The sequence below is a fragment of the Sus scrofa genome, chromosome 14 (genome assembly GCF_054392235.1).
Source record: "Sus scrofa isolate SSC_HxYL_T2T_F1_AM1 chromosome 14, Sscrofa_HxYL_maternal_Yorkshire_Landrace_v2.0, whole genome shotgun sequence".
Lineage (NCBI taxonomy): Eukaryota > Metazoa > Chordata > Mammalia > Artiodactyla > Suidae > Sus > Sus scrofa.
In genome coordinates, this window is record NC_139396.1 from 118785545 (window position 1) to 118807087 (window position 21543).

A 21543-nucleotide genomic window follows, 5' to 3' on the forward strand; every position below is an offset into this window, starting at 1 on the left:
CCTCACAGAGGGGTTTGTCTCCTATCAGACAAAAGAGACTTTATGGCAAAAAAAAGTAAAAAGAGACAAAAATATATATCAAACCCATAATGGATATATATATGTAAATGATAGCAGGGATAATTCATCAGGAAGGCATAATGGTTATTAATACATATATACCTAACATAGGGGCACCAAAATATATAAAGCAATTATTAGAAGAACTAAAGGGAGAAACTGAAAGTGATACCATAATAATAGAGGACTTTAACATTTCACCTATATTAGTGAATACATCATCCAGACATAAGGTCAACAAGAGTCTCCTTAAATGAAACATGAGACCAGATGGACTTGATACATTTATATGTAACATTCCATCCAAATGCAACAGAATATACATTCTTCCCAAGTGCACAAAGAACATTCTGAGGATGGACCACATGTGGGGACACAAAACAAGTCTCAATAAATTTAAGAAGAATAAAATCATATCAAACACCTATATTGGACAAAAGGGTATTAAATTAGTGATTGACTGTAGGAAGAGAGCTCAAAAAAATGACAAATATGTGAGGGCTAAACAAGCTGCTACAAAACAACTATTGAGTAAATGAAGAACTCAAAAGAGAAATAAAAAAATGCCTCATGACAAATAAAAAGAAAAATACAACATACCAAAATATATGGATTTCATCAAAAGCAGTACTAAGAAGAAAGTTTATAGTAATACAGGTCCACCTCAATATATAAGAAAAAATCTCAAAATGAACAATCTAACCTTGTCCTGAAAAGAACTAGAAATAGAAGCACAAATAAAGCCCAAAGTCAGTAGAAGGAAGGGAATAATAAAGATCAAAGTGGAAATAAATGAAGTAGAGACTAAAAATATAATAGAAAAGATCAAACTAAGAGTTGGTTCTTTGAAAAAATAAACAAAACAAACAAATACTAGCAAGCCTTAGTAAGAAAAAAGAAAGAAAGCTCTGATTTTTAAAAATCAAATGAAAGGGAAGAAACAGCACAGAGTTACCAAAGATTACAGAGAATATTATAAGCAGCCATACATCAATAAATTGGACAACTTAGGAGAAATGGATAAATTCTCAGAATCATATGATCTTAGAAGACTGAATTGTAAAGAAATAGAAAATATGAATAGACCAATCATCAGCAAGGAGACTGAAACAGTAATCAACAGCTCTCCCCGCACTCCACTCCTGGCCCCCCGCTGTTGCCAAAGAAAAGGCCAGACTAGATACCGTCACTGGTGAATTCTTCATAACATTTTAAGAAAATTTAATATCTATCCTTTCCAAGAGATGCAAGCGCAGTTCAACATCTACAAATCAATCAATGGGATACAACATATTAACAAAATAAAGGATAAAAATCATAGATCATCTCAATAGATGAGGGGAAAAGATTTGACAAAACTCAACATTATTTGTCATCAAATCTCTCAATAAAATGAGTATAGAAAGAAGAAACTTTAAACATAATAAAAGCCATATATGATAAGCCCATAGTTAACATCATATTCAACAGTGACAAAACTGAAAGCTCTCCTTTTAAGAACAGGAAGAAAACAAGGATACCCATGCTGGTCATTTTTATTTTAACTCAAGGATAACTGGGCTCTGTCCCCCTGCTCCACCCCCTACAGCAACAACCAACAACTTTTCTTTTGTCTTTAGATGGAGATGGTATTTATGGTAGTGGCTTGGGCCATTTAGGGGAGCTACTCAGTTTTCCTGTCTATCTCAGCTGTATACAGGAGGTATACATGAAATTAAACTTCTGTTTGCTTTTCTTATGTTAATCTGTCTTATATTATGTGGGAGGGTCTCAACCAAGAACCTATAAGAGTACAGGAAATATTATTTTTCCTCCTACACAACTTCATATCCTTTTCAAGATGAAAAATTTTCATCAACCCAGAAATTCTTTCTTGTCTCTTCCCAGCCAATCCATGCCCTTTATTCGAGTAAACAATATTTCTGTCTTTAAATATAGATTCTAACAACATGGAATCATGCATTTTGTATCCCTTTATGTGTATCTTCAAATGTTGAGTGTAATGTTTTTGAAATTTATTCACATATTATGTATCAGTATGCCAGTATTACTGTTGAATAGTATTCAATGCATGAATATAGCAAAATTTATCAATCCTATTGATACCTTAGTTCAAGTTTTTGACTATTATGAACAAAGCTGCTATAAATATTCTCTACAAGTTCTTGTATAGACCTATGTAATCAATTTTGAATGGCAAATAACCAGGAGTAGAATTAGTGGGTCACAACAATGGAAGAGCATTAATAACTTTATAATAAATTCCCAACACTTTTCTAAAGCGGTGTTACCATTTTACACACTCACCAGAAAGCTGTAAGAGTGCAAAATGACTCCTATTTTAATTATTATTTGGGGTTTTCAGGCTTTTTAAATTATAGCGATTCTAATAGGTTTGAATTAGTATTTCCTTGTATTTACTTTGCACCTCTAGGTCACTAATTATGGCAAGTACCTTTTAGTGTTCTTATAGGCCATTTGATATATTCTTTTGCTAAAAGATACTTGTTAACTTCTTCCATCTAAGACTTCTGCTAAATTTTAAATTTAGGATATAATTTTAAAACATTTTGGTAAATAGTTCATGTGCACTTGACATTTTTTGGTTTCTATTTCTTTTTAATTTTATATTTTAATATTTATTTCATATTTTCTTGTTGTGTGGTAGGTTCAATGTATGTCAATTAGGTTAAGTTGTTTGATAGAATTGTTCCAGTCTTCTCTAAACTTTCTAATCTCTAATTGTTGTGTCAAATATTGAGGGAGAGGTATTTGAAACACATATTGGAAATCAAGATGACCAAGCAATACAAAAAATGTAAAACACCACAATTTTTCATCTGAATCACAAAAAAAAATAACATCTAATAGTGATTCCAGGGTAGTAATGAAATAGTGATGAAAACACTTCTTTCTAATAGGAAGGGTATTTAGTCATGGCTAGAGATTAAAAGTGACACATGGTGGTAATTTAAAAAGTAGACTGTTTAACGCTGAAGTTAAGATTTTACTTATCCAGTAAAAGAAGGTAAATAGTACATAAATTTTTCAGTGTAGTTTACAATTTCTTAAAATGAAACAAGGTTTATATAGAGCTCAAAATTAGCTTTTGAATGTTGATACTGAATCATGTATCAGATTTCTAGAGTATTTAATATTATAATACTCTTTTGTTTAAAGATAAACTTGTCAGAATCAAACACTGCTATTTGAGAGTAACTTCCTCCCTATATTTGATAATTTATTTTATGATTTTAAATTTGCCCTAGTTTTGGAGTTCCCATTGTAGTTCAGAGGGTTGAGAACCCAAGTAGTATCCATAAGGATGCAGGTTCAGTCCCTGGGCTTGCTCAATGGATTAAGGATCCAGTATTGCCATAAGATACAGAGTAGGTTGCAGATACAGCTTGGATCCCAGTGTTGCTGTGGCTCTGGTATAGGCCAGTAGCTGATGCTACAATGTGAGCCCTAACCCAGGCAATTCCATATGCTATGAGTGCAGCCCTAAAAAGAAAATAAATAAATAAATAATTTTGCTCTAGTTTCATGATGGTGTTTTTAAAGCCGTGTGTTATTGTTATTTAAGAATAAGCATTGTAGGAGTTTCCGTGGTGGCTCAGTGGTTAACGAATCCAAACAGGAACCATAAAATTGCGGGTTCAATCCCTGGCCTTGCTCAGTGGGCTAAGGATCTGGCATTGCTGTGAGCCGTGGTGTAGGTTGCAGACACGGCTCAGATCCCACGTTGCTGTGGCTCTGGCGTAGGCTGGCGGCTACAGCTCCGATTCGACCCCTAGCCTGGGAACCTCCATATGCCACGGGAGTGGCCCAAGAAATGGCAAAAAGAAAAAAAAGAATATGCATTGTATTTGAGGGTCAGTAGATTTTAATTTCTTAAGCATTACTAAGTCTTTATAAAACTGCTGCAAGTTGATATACTTTTTTTCTACAAAAAGACAAAGAGCTAGTAAAAAGTACAATACTCAACATTGGTGTGGCATTATAATTTATGAGGTAATAGTCTGTTCATGAAATCTCACTACACTGCATAAAATCCTCTGGGCTTATGCATTGTGCGTACTTTTTGCATCACCTAAGTTTGTTATACTGAGTTCGGGAGAGGAATTTTAAAGTCTCTGTATATTTTAGCAAGAACTCGAGGTTAGATTACTTTCTTGCACATAGCTAAGATCTCACTCAATGCAACATAACGATGCCTCCAGCTGGTATGAAAACCAAACAGATAACTGCCTGCTGAGCAAATTAAGTCCAAAAGGCAGACTGGAAGAAAGCTAACATTGTTAAATGCTAGTCTTGAGAGTAGAGGCTTCTTTTAAACTAAAATAATCCAAAAGATGGGTAAGCTATGTTAAAGAATCAAGCAGTCTGTGTTTCCTAGGGCTTTAAGCAGTTGAAGAAAATATCTAAAATGTTAGAAACTGTGTGATTTTATACATAATTTACAAGCCCCGATATTCCCTTTTCTTCAAACATTCTATCTTTAGACAACTCAAAGACAATCCTATCTGTTTTAATAACCAAAATATAAACTCAAAGAGCATGGATCATGATGACAGACTCCAGAATCAGGCATTTCATTCAGACCCAAAGTTACTTGTTAATATCCCTGACTGAGAGTAGCAATATTCTTAGGCAAAAGATTTGATAAAATTGGAAACATGCAGCTGAGCTAGGTGCTAAGTGGATGGAGAAAAAAAGGGAAATCAAATACAAGTCAGTAGGACTAAATATTCTAAGACTAAGTAGGACAAATTAAAGCAGAAAAAATTTTGCCTTTTTGCTCATGGCTATTCAGTTAACACTATACCATTTATGAGAAAATTCATCTTCTCTCTCAGGTTTGAAACATTATCATTAAATCCCCATATATGTTTTCTAATTTTTCATAAATTTTATTCTTTACTCTCAAAGCAACATCTAGATTTAATTATAAAATTTTGACTTTTTTTTTTTTTCCCGCTTTTTTAGGGCTGCACCCAGGCTAGGGGTCAAATTGGAACTACAGCTGCTGGCCTACACTACAGCCACAGCAACGCGGGATCCAAGCCGCATCTGCAACCTACACCACAGCTCATGGAAATGCTGGATCCCTAACCCACTGAGTGAGGCCAGGGATTGAACCCGCAACCTCATGGTTCCTGGTTGGATTTGTTTCTGCTGCACCACAAGGGAACATTAACTATTTTTTTTTTTTATTACTGATAGAGTTAGCCTTGTTTCATCAGTATTTTCTTGCATAGTGTTTTTCTTCCAAATCAACACGTCGATTAACTAATCTAATTCTGAGAAAAAAGTATTATTTGGGGATTATGTTGGGAATTGCATTAAATTTACAAATTTTTTTAGGAAAAAAAGATGTGACTCTCCCTAGCCAAGATCATAATATGGGCTTCCACAGTTTCAATCTACTCATGTGCTTCAGAACAGTTTTATACTTTTTCTTCACCTTGTTAATGTTATGTTTTTTTTGTTTTTAATGTGTGCTGTTGTTTATATTTGCTAAATGGTGATTGAGGGGTATCTTCTTTTACATTAGTACTACTGCTTTATTTCTTCCTCAACAGTTTTTGTTTCTATACATTGAGTATGTTTTTTATATGCTGGTTTCATAACTTTCTACATCATTATATCATTTTATTGAGTGCAGCAGTGTTTCCACAGCTTATTTTTACTGATCTACAAGAAGATATATTTGCCACTCAAATTGCTTACCACTCAAATTGCTTTTTCTTGTCTAATAGAATTAGCTAAAATATCCAACATAAAGTTTGATAATAGTGGAGAGAATGGTGATTCTTGTCTTGTTCCTCATATCTTTAAATTTTTTGACTGAAGAAAATAAGTCATGTTGCAAATGCATTTACCAATTTTGATTTCATTGAGTAGGTTTAATATGGATGGGGGTTGAATTCTGTACAAATTCCTTTTGCCAGTCTAAGGAGATAATTACATGATTTTTCTCTCTTAGCTCTTTTCGTAAGTGGTTTATGTGAATGCATTTCCCAATAATGAACCACCTTTACATTCATAAAATAAATTCCAATTTTTCATGGTATGTTATTTTTTTAAACTGCTGTTGGTTTGCTTTTTGATTGCTAATATCATATTTGTTATTTTATAACAATATTTATGCATGAAATTTGGCAGTAGTTTATATTTTGATGTAAACTTTAGCATTATCTGATCTTTAAAAGAAAAATAAACAATCTGAGACTGACTCTTTCTTAGTTGAAGAGTTATTTGGCATTTAGTAATTTTCTCTATTTATTTTATCAATATTAATCTATTTATATTTATTTTCTCTACAACATTCAGTTTGGAAAGCTTTAATTATTTTTCTAGGAAAAAATGTCTCTTTCATCTGGGTTTTCAAATGCATTCACATAAAGCTGGATAAACTGGTCTCATGATTTAAATAATATTCTCTATTATCACCCTTTTTCATTTCTAATTTATATATTTGAGGATGGTAACTCAAATACATGGGTTCACTATTTACTTTTTTTTCCCTAAGAACTCTTGGATTTTTATATTTCTACTATTTTTCCCTTTGTGTATCATTAATGTCTGTTTTTGTTTTTGTTTTATGGCCACACCCACCACTTTCTGGGCCAGGAATTGAATCAAAGATGCATCTGTGCCCTCCACTGCAGCTGAGGCAATGCTGAAATCCTTTTACCTAATGTGTCAGGCCAGGAATCGAACCTGCACCTCTGCAGGGACCAGAGCTGTTGCAGTTGGATTCTTAACCCACTGCACCACAACAGGATCTCCTAATATTTGTTTTTATCATTATGAATTCCTTACTTCTGCTTTCTTTTGGTTTATTCTGCCTTCCTTTTACCACCTTTTTTGAGCTGCACAGGTCTTAGAAAATTAATAAAATGAGATATTTATAGCATGACTCTTAGTATTTGTGATTGTTTTGGATCTTGAATGTCAAAGAGGTCTTACCTATTGAGGTGCAAGTATTTCTGTCATTCAGGTTTAAACAGGAGGACTAGCTCAGGCTTTGGTCAGCAGTTCATACGCATATCCACTTTATCATATACCTTGAGTACATCATTGCAGCATTTGTACTGCTGTTAAAATATCTTTGTATGAGACTATTTTCCTATTTAAGTGACGTGGCCAGGGGAAAATTAATTGGTGTCAGGAGAAACCTCAAGCAATTCTATGCATGAACCAGGAGACACTAGAGTCACCCTCCAAAAGATGCTTGTAGGAAATTGGATTAGGGATTGGGTTACTTTATCACAAACAAAACCAATATCAAAGATTTCTTCAGTAATCTATCAGAATTGTTCTCTTGTTTCTTCAACAGGCAGTAGATCTTAGTTCCCTGAACTGGTATTCTAATTGTCTTCTATGGTATTTGTGAAACTTCTGTTTTCCTGGTATCCATTTTAGTTAATTTGCATCTCTGCCTCCCCAACCCCACCACCATATATCACAAGGACACTTCTTGGTCACCACCATCACAATCCTTTGCCCAGTCAGGAGAATGCCAGCTGGTCACTTCACAGTCAGGCATCAGCACCCAGATTTGCTCTTTGGCCTAAATATGTCTAACTATTTAACTCCTCTCATCCTGACCTTGAAAAGTGAGGGGAGAACGTAGATGAAAATGGAAAGGGAATTTCCCATAAGGCTTATGAAATGTTACATCTTACCCCTTGAATTACACAACCATTAAGGAAAAACCTTTCAAAAACATCTTACCCCTTGAATTATACAAACCGTTAATCAAAAACCTTTCCTCCATAATTCATGCACTGGAAAATAAATTTAACAAAATTTAAAATACACATTTGAATGATAACGTTGCTGACTAACATTTCTCAAAGGATATCTAAATGCTGACCATTTGTCCACATGAATACTACTTAAGAAAGAAGGAGCAGAGGTAAAGAGGAAGAGAAGGAGAAGAAGGGAAAAAGGAAGAGGAGGAAGACTAGTTGGGAAATAAGAGGGGAACGGGAAAGGAGAACAGGAGGAGAAATCCATAGCTGGAACAAAACAAAACTATTATCATTTGTTTTAGCTGAATGAAAAGAAATTCCATTTTTATGTGTCATTTAAATGGGAACTAACAGAACTTCTATATTTTGAGGCCTATTTTATTAGAGAATTAGTGCATATTCCAACAAAGAATTTGAAGACTACCAAAATGTATAATAAAGTAAAGCAAAATCACTACTACTCAACAACAAAAAGATCAATATTAAAAGCGTTTTTTTTTCTAGTTTTCTGTCTAAAATATTATTAATATAAAACCTGTATTTGGAGAAGGGGGTAGGAGGTGGGATGGACTAGGAGTTTGGGTTAGTAGATGCAAACTATTACAACAAGGTCATACTGTATACCACAGGGAACTATATCCAATCTCCTGGGATAGACAATGATGGAAAAGAATGTAAAAAAAGAATATATATATATATAAAATTGTCACTTTGCTATATAGCAGAAACTGGCCAAAACAAAGTAAATCAACTATACTTTAATAAAAATTGTTTAACTGAAAAAAAATGTATTTTGTATGCTACATTTTATATTTACTTATATACTGAGTAGAGTTTATATCCTTTTTCATAAGTTAAAAAAGAAAAAATACTTTATTATTAAAATTTACAAATAACTTAATGACTATATTGTATTTCATTATTTTTCATCTGGTTCTCTAAGGTATATGAGACAGTATTTTTTGCAGATAATGCAATTTCATTTCCTATTTTGAATAATTACTTATCTTTAATTTGTTTTAGATAATTACACTGATTAGAATTTTCAGACCAATATTTAACAATAAGTAAAATTAGTAAGAGAAAAATTGTTACATATCTGATATTAGTGGAATGATTCTTGTTTTTTACCATTACTAGTGGCTATTCCTAAAGAAGACAGTAGCAATCTGTCCTATATTCTGTTGAATTTCTTCATTGTATTTGTGATTATGATATTGATACTTAACATATTCAAATATTTATTTTATATCAGTAACATAATGTCTAATATTCTAGCAGAATTTTGCAATTCTGGACTAAGCTTTAGTTGATTATACTGAAATCTTTTTCTATATAAATTCTTTTTTCAGATTTTGGATTTGCTTATAGCAGTATTTTCCAAAGTTTATCATTTAAAAGATACCCAATTAAATGAACTTATATTAAAATCTCTCTTTTCCTAGTAGCTTTGAAAATGATACATAAATTTAACAATGCACAGGTGCATTGTGTTGCTACAATTACATCCCTTCAATTCTACAAATAAAACTCAGGTTATCGCAAATTTGGTTGACTGTGAACACTTTTTTTCCTGAAATAATCTATTAAAATGCCTCTGATCTGGTACTTTAATGAACACTTTTTGCAAAAATTGACTGTGGGATAAAATAACCAGAAATCTAGTGAATTAACACAACAAAGTTATTCTCAAAGAGTTCTGGAGGCTAGAAGTCTTAAATCAAGGTGTCAGCAGATCATGCTCCCTCTGAAGCCTCTAGGGAAGAATCTTTCCTTGCCTCTTCCTTCTGGTGGCTACAAGCCCTCCTTGGCAGCAAATCTCTTGGTCAGTTGTGATGTAACTACAACCTCAGCCTCCATCTTCACATGGCCTTCTTCCCTGTGTATCTGTCTCTCTGTGTGCAGATACCTTTCTTCTTTCTTTTATAAAGACAACAGTCACTAGATTAGGGTTCAGCCTAATCAGTATGATCTAATTTTAACTTGTTTGCATCATCAATGATCTTAATTCCAAATAAGGTTACATCCACAGATGTTAGGGTTTGAGACTTCAATATAACAATTGGGGGACACAACTCTAATCTAAAGTTATTATAGTATACTATCATATTATAAGTATTATTACAAGTTACTGGGATTTATTTGTTAACGCTTCCCCCAAATAAAACCTTGTCTTTAGTCTGTAGTGCTGCTTTCTACTTTTAACCTTTTGGAGATCAGCAAAGTGGAAAGCATGTCAGGCATGAGTAGCATGCTGTCAGTGAAATGGAATGTCTCAAGTCAGAGATTAAATTTCAACAAATGAATAGAACCTAGCACAAATAATACAAATGGGAAAACCTGAATCAAAAAAAAGTCACAACCTAGATAAAAAACTGACTATTTTGAGCAGGAGTGTATTTATACTGGAGTATTTCAATTATATGCTTTTCAGTGTGATGTAGTGTATAAATTGCTTTCTTTTTTTAATTTAATGATTTTTATTTTTTTTCCATTATACCTGGTTTACAGTGTTCTGTCAATTTTCTACTGTACAGCAAGGTGACCCAGTCACACATACACATATGCATTCCTTTTTCTCAAATTCTCATGCTCCATCATAAGTGACTAGATATAGTTCCTGTGCTATATAGCAGGATCTCATCGCTTAAATTGCTTTCTCAAATGATTCATTTTTAATTGCTAAATCAATTAAAAGGCAATTATTTTACACATTTTATAGATAAAGAAATTGATAATTACAGAGAAAATGCTGAGCTGTCCAAAGTAAATATTTGTTTTGCCAAATTTTGGCAAGTGTTTTAATCTTTGTCTAACACATTTTCACTAGAACACGTAGTTTGTACCCATGGTTCCTGGAGCTGCTATTGGTCAGCAATGCCAGAAGTCAGGAAGATGGAGTGAGAACAATCACTTTTGCATCTGCCATTGCTGTACTTGATCACAAGATCATCTGTGAATAAAGATCTCTACATTCTTTCCAATTCTCACTTCGTATCCAAGTTTCTCTTACAATCAACCAGAAACATACAAGAAAGAATGTAAGACACAATTTCCAGTTTAACCAGGTAGATAACAAGAGAATATAACATAATGCTTATATCTTTAGAATTGGACATTGTCTTCATCAATTGCTTTTTGAGAGTTAAGGTTCTTGAAAATGCTATTTTTTTTTTTTTTTTTTTTTTTTTTAGTGGCCGCACATAAGGCATATGGAAGTTCCTGGGCCAGGGACTGAACCCGCACCTCTGGAGAGACTGAGCTGCTGTAGTGGGGTTATTAACATGCTGTGCTACAGTGGGAACTCCAAAACTGCTAAAATTTTAATGATAAGCCAAAGAATACATTAAAAAAAGTTGCAGGATATATTTTATCTTTTTTTTTTTTTTTTTTTTTGTCTTTTTTGTTGTTGTTGCTATTTCTTGGGCCGCTCCCGCGGCATATGGAGGTTCCCAGGCTAGGGGTCGAATCGGAGCTGTAGCCACCGGCCTACGCCAGAGCCACAGCAACGCGGGATCCGAGCCGCGTCTGCAACCTACACCACAGCTCACGGCAACGCCGGATCGTTAACCCACTGAGCAAGGGCAGGGACCGAACCCGCAACCTCATGGTTCCTAGTCGGATTCGTTAACCACTGCGCCACGACGGGAACTCCCTATTTTATCTTGAATTCAGAAAATCTTTTTATAGTGTGGCATCGATGTCACCACTATCATTATAAAAATTATGACTATATTGTTGAGACCATTTTGTATTTAATTTAACTAGGTTAAAGGTAATGTTGCAAAACTGAAACAAAAAGTTAAATCCTTTTCAAAATTTTTTCTCAAAAATATTTGTATTCGTAAAGAATACCAAAAAGTTTTTTGAATTTCTGTTATTTAACTTTCCAAAATGACGTTATTCCATATGGTAGCCCAGACAATCCAGACATGTCTCAGAAGGAGCATTTCATACATTTAAATTCAGACAATGCCTAGATCAGATATCCAGTGAGTAGATTTCATCTTTCTCTTAGAAAATTAATCCCTCAGCCACTGAAGCAGCCACAGATCCAGTTCCAACCAGTTGTTATTGGTGACAAGTAGCCTGGCTAAAAAATCTGTTGGGTACTACAGATAAATGATTAGTGATGAAATTCAGTATGGTCCTTATACAGTCTACTTCAAATGTAGTAAACATAGCATCGAAATACAGTGAACACAGCTAGGAGTATGTGACACCACCTGAACAGCTTCTTTTGCAGATAGCATTAAAATGAGCAGTTGCCCACTGGAGAACAAAACCGCCATGGAATTGCTAAACAACTTGTTGTTCTAAAAGTCCAAAGGTACATACAGTCTCAAGGTAGAGATAGGGTAGAGACTGGGAAAGTCCAGCTGCTTTATCTAAAAGTTTTAAAATTGCATTTGTCAATTAAAGCAAAAAAAAAAAACAAAAAAAAAAACCCAAAAACAAAATGCATCTCCATAATAAATTAAAACTTTATTACAGAAATGTAATTCTCTCAATTTAAGACCATTTTTCATAGTAATTTTTGATTAAGTATTTGGGAAAGAAATGTCTATTTTCTTGTTTAAAATTCTTCACTGTTTATTAAAATATCTTAATGTTGGGAGACCTGGCACTCAATTTAAAATAATGAAGCATTACAGATAATAATACTTGAAAATATTTATATTCAAAGAAGAGGTTAATAATGTACTACTTTTTTTTTTTTCTTTCTAGTGCTGCACCTGGGGCATATGGAGGTTCCCAGGCCAGGGATCAAATCAGGGCTGTAGCTGCTGGCCTACACCACAGCCACAGTAACGTCAGATCCAAGACACGCCTGCAACCTACACCATAGCTCATGGCAATGCCAGATCCTTAACCCACTGAGCAAGGCCAGGGATTGAACCTGCGTCCTCATGGATGCTAGTCAGATACGTTTCTGCTGAGCCACAACAGGAACTCCAAATTTAGAATTTTAGTACTTGGGAAAATATTCACTAAAAATGACTCATTTAAACAAAATATTTAAATAATAGTGTAGTACAGTGACTTGGCCTATTAACAAAGTTATTTAATATATATACTTACAGTATTTATGAAAGCATCATGATTTGTCTAAGAATTTTGAAAACTGTAAGTGCTATTTTGAAAAACTCTATTATACTAACTAATCAGAAATAACTAGAATTTCAATGTCTATGTCATATTGATTAAATGGTGGAGTTCCCGTTGTGGCTCAGCAGTTAGTGAACCTGACTAGCATCCATGAGGACACGAGTTTGATCCTGGGCCTTGCTCAGTGGGTTAAGGAACTGGCATTGCTGTGAGCTGTGGTGTAGGTGGGACAGGCAGCTCGGATCCCACATGTCTGTGGCTCTGGTATAGGCCGGTGGCTACAGTACCAATTGGTCCCCTAGCCAGGGAACCTTCATAAGCTGCGCATGAGGCCCTAAAAGACAAAAAGATAAATATATATACATATACAGATTAAACTAAAGTTTACAATCTTTAAAAGTTTTCTTTCTCTGCTGCAAATTAAGGACACATGACAAAAAATGAGGAGCCTCAAATAATTTTATCAAAATTTAAATAAGAAATTATTTCTGTCAATAAACCATCTAAATGCAATCTAATTCTAATGAATTTTCTGTTTAGTGAATAAATAAACATTAAACATACCAACCTAAGGCAAGAAAGCTATTTCCTTTTATTAGAACTAATCTATAGTAGATCATTGTATTTAGAGACTCTGCACTCGTCTTAAGAATAGCATAGCAATGAGTCATTCTTGATGATTTGGAAGGGTATTGAACATTTTTCTGTACAAATAGGTACTTTACCATTACTAATTCCTTTAGCCCTAGAAAAAAATGGATAATTTAGCTAGTTATATTAAAGAATAGCAAGGGAATATCTTATACCTTGGTCATATAACATGAAATTTACAAAACTAATATGGTAAGAATATAATTTTACTTTATTTTTATGGATATAATATTGGCTGACTTCTGGAAGAATTTTATAGTCAGAAATATTTTATGTGCCCAGAATAGTATCTCATAAAAAATAAGGTCAGCATTTAAAAACAAGGAGATTTTACACAAAAACAAATTTTTAGTGTCTCTTGATCCAGTGTATTACATGGCAGCATACTGTCCACAATCAAATTTGGAAGTATCTGGGGAATGGTTTCCCGATTCTAACGGCAGGGGAATTAATGTTTTTAAAATATTATTTTAACATAATTTCCATTACTCATAAAGCACATAAACAGGTACACATTTTAGCCACTTCTCTTATTATTATGGGCTTGAACAACAGCAGTGTTTGATTTGTCATTTGCAGAGAGATGGCACTATTTCTTGTAAATGGGTTTAGAAACAGTCTGTCAACAGTAAGTTAGAATATCCTTTTTTGTTTGATCTAAAGTTGGTTTTACTTTCAGGCTCTGTCTTTTCAGTAAACCAAAAATGTCAGCACAAAATCAAACGTTCAGCCTTTTATAGCATTTTTAGTAAATTAACGGAATAATCATTCACAATGCAGAGTATTAAACCAGGCTGGCTATGATGTTATAGACTTTCACATGGTTAGAAAATGATAGCTATCTTTTATTAACATAGATACTAAAAAAAAAAAAAAAAAGAAGAAGAAGAAAAAACATGGTATACATGTGATGAATAGGTCACAAGTGAAAAGAAAAATGTGCAATTTTTCTATATTTTCTAATACTGAGAATTATCATATATGAAGAAATGACATTTATTTTATAGCAGAATGAGGAGGAGACCTCAGTGTCTGAATTTTATCAACTGTATTAATTGAAATGTAGTAATCAGATCAATAAAGATCAAACTATTCTCAAGAAAAATTCATTTAAACTCAGAGGACAGTTTATTTCCAAAGAGAAATTATTTTTGTTTATAAACCAAAATTCTGAATCTGATATGTTTTGTATTTTATAATTTATATAATACTTTCATTTAAAAACTCAATTTAATTTAATCTTCACAAATCTCATATATATTTATAAGGTTAAATTAAGAAAAAGATGCAGTTTTCAAGTACAGCATAACTGAGTTGGTGGTGATTTTAGTTATTTCCATTGGGATGACAACAACTGCAATTCTAAATGTTCAGAACACTGATTGTTGAATTAATGGTGACCCCTATAGTTTTTGAAAAATGAACTTAATTCTCTGGATTTTACCTTCCTTAATGCCAACATGAAAAATCTGAATTAAGTAGCTTGCACGTTTCTTCAATTCTAAATTTCTGTGCTTTAATTATTCAAAGGTAACTACTTGAAATTTATTTGATCATGAAAAGTAAGAGAATAGGAATCTTTCATATGGCAATGTTTTCTAACCTAGACACTAGACACAACTCTCATACTTTTATTAAAAATGACCATAAACCAGATCATAGATCTAAATGTAAAATAAAAAAATATGAAACTCCTAAAAGAAAACATAGGAGAAAATATAGGTGACCTTGAAAATCTAGGTGACTTTTTAGATAAAATACCAAAAACAAAATTTGTGAAAGAAAAAAAAAATCAATAAATTGCATTAAAATTTAAAACTTCTCCATGAAAGACACACTCAAGAGGATAAAAGGAACAAATAAAAGACTAGGAGGAAATATCTGAAACACACATATGAAAATGGTTGTATCCAACATATACAAAAAAATTTTAAAAACAGTAAGAAGTAACCAATGCAATTAAAAAAATTAGCAAAAGTTCTGAACATAAACCTCAATGGTAAATAAGCATCAAAAGATACTCAAAGTTATGCTTTAGATAACTGTAAATTTCAACACTGAGATAACACCAAATATCAGTTAGTAAAAGTAAAATTTAAAATTCTGAAAACACCAAATGCTAGTGAGGATGTGGAAAACAGGAACTCTCATTCATTGCTGTGGGGAAAGCAAAATGATAAGATACTCTTGAAGACAGTTTGGCCATTTCTTGAAAGCAAAACCTACTCTTGGTATAGCATCCAGCAATTTCATACCTTGATCTTTATACAAAAAAGCTGACAACATGTCCAATACACTAAGTGCAGTGCTTAAAGAGAAAGTAATGGGTTGAGAGAATATATTAGAAAAGAAATATCTAAAATCAATAACCTAAGTTTCTACCTTAGGAAAGTAGAAAAAAGTGCAAATCAAATACATTACCAACAGAAAAAAAAATATAGCAGAAATCAACAAAATTGAAAACAGGAAATCAATAAAGAAAATCAACAAAAACAAAACCAAGAAATATTAAATAATCAATAAAATCAATCAGCCTTTTACTAGATGATCTAAGAAAGAGGATGCAAATTATTAATACCAGGAGATGGGATTAATATGGTGGAACAGAAGGACTTGAGCTCAACTTCTCTCCTAAAAACAACAACTTATTTACAACTAAATTCTGAGCAATCTTCAACCACAATGACTGGAAACTTTCAAGAAGATACCCTACTCCAGAAGACAAAGAGGAGGCCACATCAAGAGGTCACCAAATCAAAAACTACAAAAATGAAAAGACAGAAAACTATAACTCAGATGAAGGAGAAAGAAAAAAACCCAGAAAATCAGCTAAGTGATCAGGAGATTCTCAGCCTCCAGGAAAAAGACTTTAGACTGTTGATGCTAAAGATGATGCCATACATTGGAAATAAACTGAAGGCAAAGATGAATAACTCACAGGAAACATTGAGCAAAGAGATACAAGATATAAAACAAGAAGAGATGCAAAATACAATAACTGAAATAAAAAATTCACTAGAAGCAGCTAACAGCAGAATACAGGAGGCAGAAGAACAAATAAGTGAGGTGGAGGGCAGATTAGTGGAAATTATGATGCAGAACAAAAAGACAAAAAAGATTGAAAACAAACAAAGAGAGCCTCAGAGAACTCTGGAACAATGTTAAATGCACCAACATCTGTATTATAGGGGTGCCAGAGGGGAAGAGTGAGAGAAGGAGACAGACAAAATATTTGAAGAGATAATAGCCAAAAACTTCCCTAACATGGGAAGGGAACCACTCACTCAAATCCAGGAAGCACAACGAGTACCATATAAAATAAACCCAAGGAGGAACACCCTGAGGCACATATTAATCAAACTGACCAAAATTAAAGAAAAAGAGAAAATCTTGAAAGCAGCTAGGGAAAAGAAACAAATAACATACAATGGAACCCCAATAAGGTTATCAGCAGACTTTTCAGCAGAAACTCTGCAGGCCAGAAGGGAGTGGCATGATATACTTCACGTGATGAAAGGAAAAAACCTCCAACTAAGATGACTTTACCCAGCAAGGCTCTCATTCAGATTTGAAGAAGAAATCAAAACCTTCACAGATAAACAAAAGCTAAGAGAATTCAGCCTCACTAAACCAGCTTTACAACAAATACTAAAGGAACTTCTCTAGGCAGAAAAGACAGCAACAGGAAACAAAAATACCACAAATGACAAGGCTCACCAGTAAAGGTATATACAGTAAAGCTATGAAATCATACATGCACAATTTGCCACCAAAATCAGAAATCATGAGAAGAGGTGGGTACAAATGCAGGACACTGGAGATGCACCTGTAATTAAGAGACCAACAACTCAAAACAATCTCATATATATATATATATATATATAGAGAGAGAGAGAGAGAGAGAGAGAGAAAGACTCATATCAAAACTTAAGAATAACTGCAAACCAAAAATCTACAATTGGATACACAAACAAATAAGAAAAATCAACTCAAATACAACACTAAAGATAGTCATCAAACTAGAAGAGGAGATAACAAGAGAAGAAGGGAAGACAAAAGAGCAACAAAAACAAATCCAAAGCAATTAATAAAATGGCAATAAGAACATACTTATCAGTAATTACCTTAAATGATAATGGACTAAATGCCCCAACCAAAAGACATAGACCGGCTGAATGGATACAAAAACAAGATCCATATATATGCTGTCTTCAAGAGACACACTTCACTTCTAGGGACATACAAATTGAAAGTGAGAAGATGGAAGAAACATTCTGTGCAAATGGGAATCAAAAGAAAGTTGGAGAGGCAATACTCATATCACACAAAATAGACTTTAAATGAATATTTTAAGAGACAAGGAAGGTCACTACCTAATGATCAAAGGATCAATACAAGAAGAAGATATAACAATTTTAAATATCTACGCACCCAACATAGGCTCACCACAATATATAAGGCAACTGCAAATAACCTTAATAGGACAAACTGACAATAACACAATACAGGCCAATTTCACTGATGAACATCGATGCAAAAATCCTCAACAAAATACTAGCAAATCACATGCAACAATACATTAAAAGGATTGTACATCATGATCAAGCAGGATTTATCCCAGGGATGCAAGGGTTCTTCAATATCCACAAATCCATCAGTGTGATACACCACATTAACAAACTGAAGAACAAAAACCATATGATCCCCTCAATAGACACGGAAAAAGCCTTTGACAAAATCCAACACCCATTTCTGATAAAAACCCTTCAGAAACTGGGCACAGTGGGAACCTACCTCAACATAAAAAAGGCCATCTATGACAAACCCACAGCGAACATCATTCTCAATGGTGAAAAGCCGAAAGAATTCCTGCCAAGATCAGGAACAAGACAAGGATGTCCACTCTCACCACTACTCTTCAACATAGTTTTGGAAGTCCTAGCCACAACAATCAGAGAAGCAAAAGAGATAAAAGGAATCCAAATTGGAAAGGAAGAAGTAAAACTATCACTATTTGCAGATGACATAGTATACCTAGATAATCCTGAAGACTCTACCAGAACACTGGTAGAGCTCATCAATGAATTTGGCAAAGTTGCAGGATACAAAATTAATATACAGAAATCAATGGCATTTCTATATACTAACAACAAAAGATCAGAAAGAGAAATTAGGGAAGTAATCCCATTTACCATCACATCCAGAAGAATAAAATACCTAGGAGTAAACCTACCTAAAGAGACAAAAGGCCTGTACTCTGAAAACTATAAGCCACTGATGAAAGAAATCAACAATGACACATATAGATGGAAAGACATACCATGCTCTTGAAATGGAAGAGTCAATAGTATCAAAATGACTATACTACCCAAGGCAATCTACAGATTCAATGCAATCCCTATCAAATTACCAAGGACGTTTTTCACAGAACTTGAACAAAATATTTTAAAGTTTATTTGGGAGCACAAAAGACTCAGAATAGCCAAAGAATCCTGAAAAAGAAAAATGGTGCTGGAGGAATCAGGCTCCCTGACTTCAGACTATACTACAAAGCAATAATCATCAAAACCATATGGTACTGGCACAAAGACAGAAATATAGATCAGTGGAACAGGATAGAAAGCCCAGAATTAAACTCACGCATCTACAGCCAACTAATCTATGACAAAGGAGGCAAGAATATACAATGGAGAAAAGATAGCCTGTTCTGTAAGTTGTGCTGGGAAAACTGGACAGCCACATGGAATAGAATGAAATTAGACTACTCCCTAACACCATACACAAAAATAAACTCAAATTGGATTAAAGAGCTAGATACAAGACCAGACACTATAAAATTCTTAGAGGAAAACATAGGCCAAACACTCTCTGACATAAACGACAGCAACATCTTCTCAGATCCACCTCTTAGAGTAATGACCATAAAATCAAAAATAAACAAATGGGACTTAATTAAACTTAAAAGTTTCTGCACAGCAAAGGAAATCCTATACAAAATGACAACCCACAGAATGGGAGAAAATCTTTGCAAATGAATTGACTGACAAGGGATTAATCTCCAAAATTTATAAACACCTTCTGCAGCTCCATATCAAAAAAATAAACAACCCCATCAAAAAATGGGCAGAAGATCTAAACAGATCGTTCTCCAAAGAAGACATACAGATGGCCAAAAAACACATGAAAAGATGTTCAAAATCATTCATCATTAGAGAAATGCACATCAAAACCACTATGAGGTATCACCTTACACCAGCCAGAATGGCCATCATCAAAAAGACTACAAACAATAAGTGCTGGAGAGGGTGTAGAGAAAAAGGAACTCTAGTACACTGTTGGTGGGATTGTAAATTGGTGCAACCACTGTGGAAAGCAGTATGGAGATTCCTCAGAAAACTAAAAATAGAACTACCATTTGATCCAAGAATCCCACTCCTGGGCATCTATCTAGAGAAAACCATGACTCGAAAAAACACATGTATTCTACAATGTTCATTGCAGCACTATTTACAGTAGCCAAGACATGGAAACAACCTAAATGTCCATCGACAGAGGAGTGGATCAAGAAGAAGTGGTACATATACACAATGGAATATTACTCAGCCATTAAAAGGAAAGAAATACCAGCATTTTTAGCAACATGGATGGACCTAGAAATTATCATGCTAAGTGAAGTCAGTCAATGAGACACAACATCAAATGCTTTCACTGACATGTGGAATCTGAAAAAAGGACAGACTGAACTTTTTTGCGGAACAGATACTGACTCACAGACTTTCAAAAACTTATGGTTTCCAAAGGAGACAGTTCCAGGGGTGGGGGATGTGCTGGGATTGTGGGATGGAAATCCTGTAAAAGTGGGTTGTGATGATCATTGTAAAACTATAAATGTAATAAATTCATTGAGTAATACAAATTTATTTAAAAAATTATTAATACCAGAAGTGAAAGAGGGACACCATTACAGATCCCATGGACATGACAAGGATAATAAGGGAACAATATGAGCAACTCTATGGCCAGAAATTTGATATGATAGACTGGACGAATCCCTTGAAATAAATTTTGTCCTAAGTGACATAAAAAGATATAGACAATCTGAATAAGTCTATATCTACTAAATAAATTGAATAATTAATTAATAATGTTCCAAACAGAAAACACTAGGCCCATATGGGGTATAAAGTAAAAGTCCATTTTAATATAAAATATTTTTCAAATTTTCCTTTCATTCAGATTTTATTAACAGAGGCTTCTGAAATAAAAGTGACACACCTCCCATTCACATCTCTGACAATATCAAGGTTAGGAAGTATTTAATCTCAAAGGTGAGTTTGCAGTAACAAAATTATTTTGATGTTGCATTGGTATAAAATTTTTTTCTCTATGCATAAAGCATCATCATTTTAAAATAGCTTTTTCTGTTGACTGAGATTACCTTTTATTTTAGTCTATCTGTGTATTTATTTGATTGTTTTAGATTTTTGAATAAAAGAAGGTAATCAGGCAACTTCAATGAATATAATTCAGCAACTATATGAAGACGTTATTGTTAAAAATGGAGCTTGACTAAATGGCTTATTATAATAATGCGTTTTCATATACTTTTTTGTAAGCTTAATATAGTGTTCATTTCAAAGCAGTCCTGTTTTCAGATGAGTCATAATCTCAGATCATTTATGCAGATTAATATAATAAGATAAAAGTAAGGTAACTCCTTTCTTGGGAGTTTAGGTGGAAAACATATCAATTTTCTCATATCCATGTACTTTCTTAGCATATCCACAATTGGGTTACTCCAGATTCCAAACCTGGGAAGATAGTTTGTCATCTGTCAGTTGAGCTAATAAAAGCAGCTAACTTGTTTACTTTGATGTCTACTTTTGAGAAAGAAAAAAAAAATCTCTAACTTAATGTAGGGCTGGTTGCTTGTTTTTAAAATCAAAGACATTCTAAATCT

The 21543-nt window shown here is 33.6% G+C and overlaps 2 long non-coding RNA genes across 12 annotated transcripts in view; one reads left to right on the plus strand and one right to left on the minus strand.

The window, feature by feature from the left end:
• The window catches only part of LOC102159032 (uncharacterized), an 83050-nt gene extending 79462 nt beyond the window's left edge, over window positions 1–3588 (plus strand). Inside the window, exon 5 of the long non-coding RNA XR_014827632.1 lies at window positions 3385–3588. This is a non-coding gene — a long non-coding RNA (uncharacterized LOC102159032). The remainder of the gene's footprint in view (window positions 1–3384) is intronic.
• The window catches only part of LOC102159151 (uncharacterized), a 662825-nt gene that overhangs the window by 218150 nt on the left and 423132 nt on the right, over window positions 1–21543 (minus strand). The gene's annotated exons all lie outside the window — the stretch shown is intronic.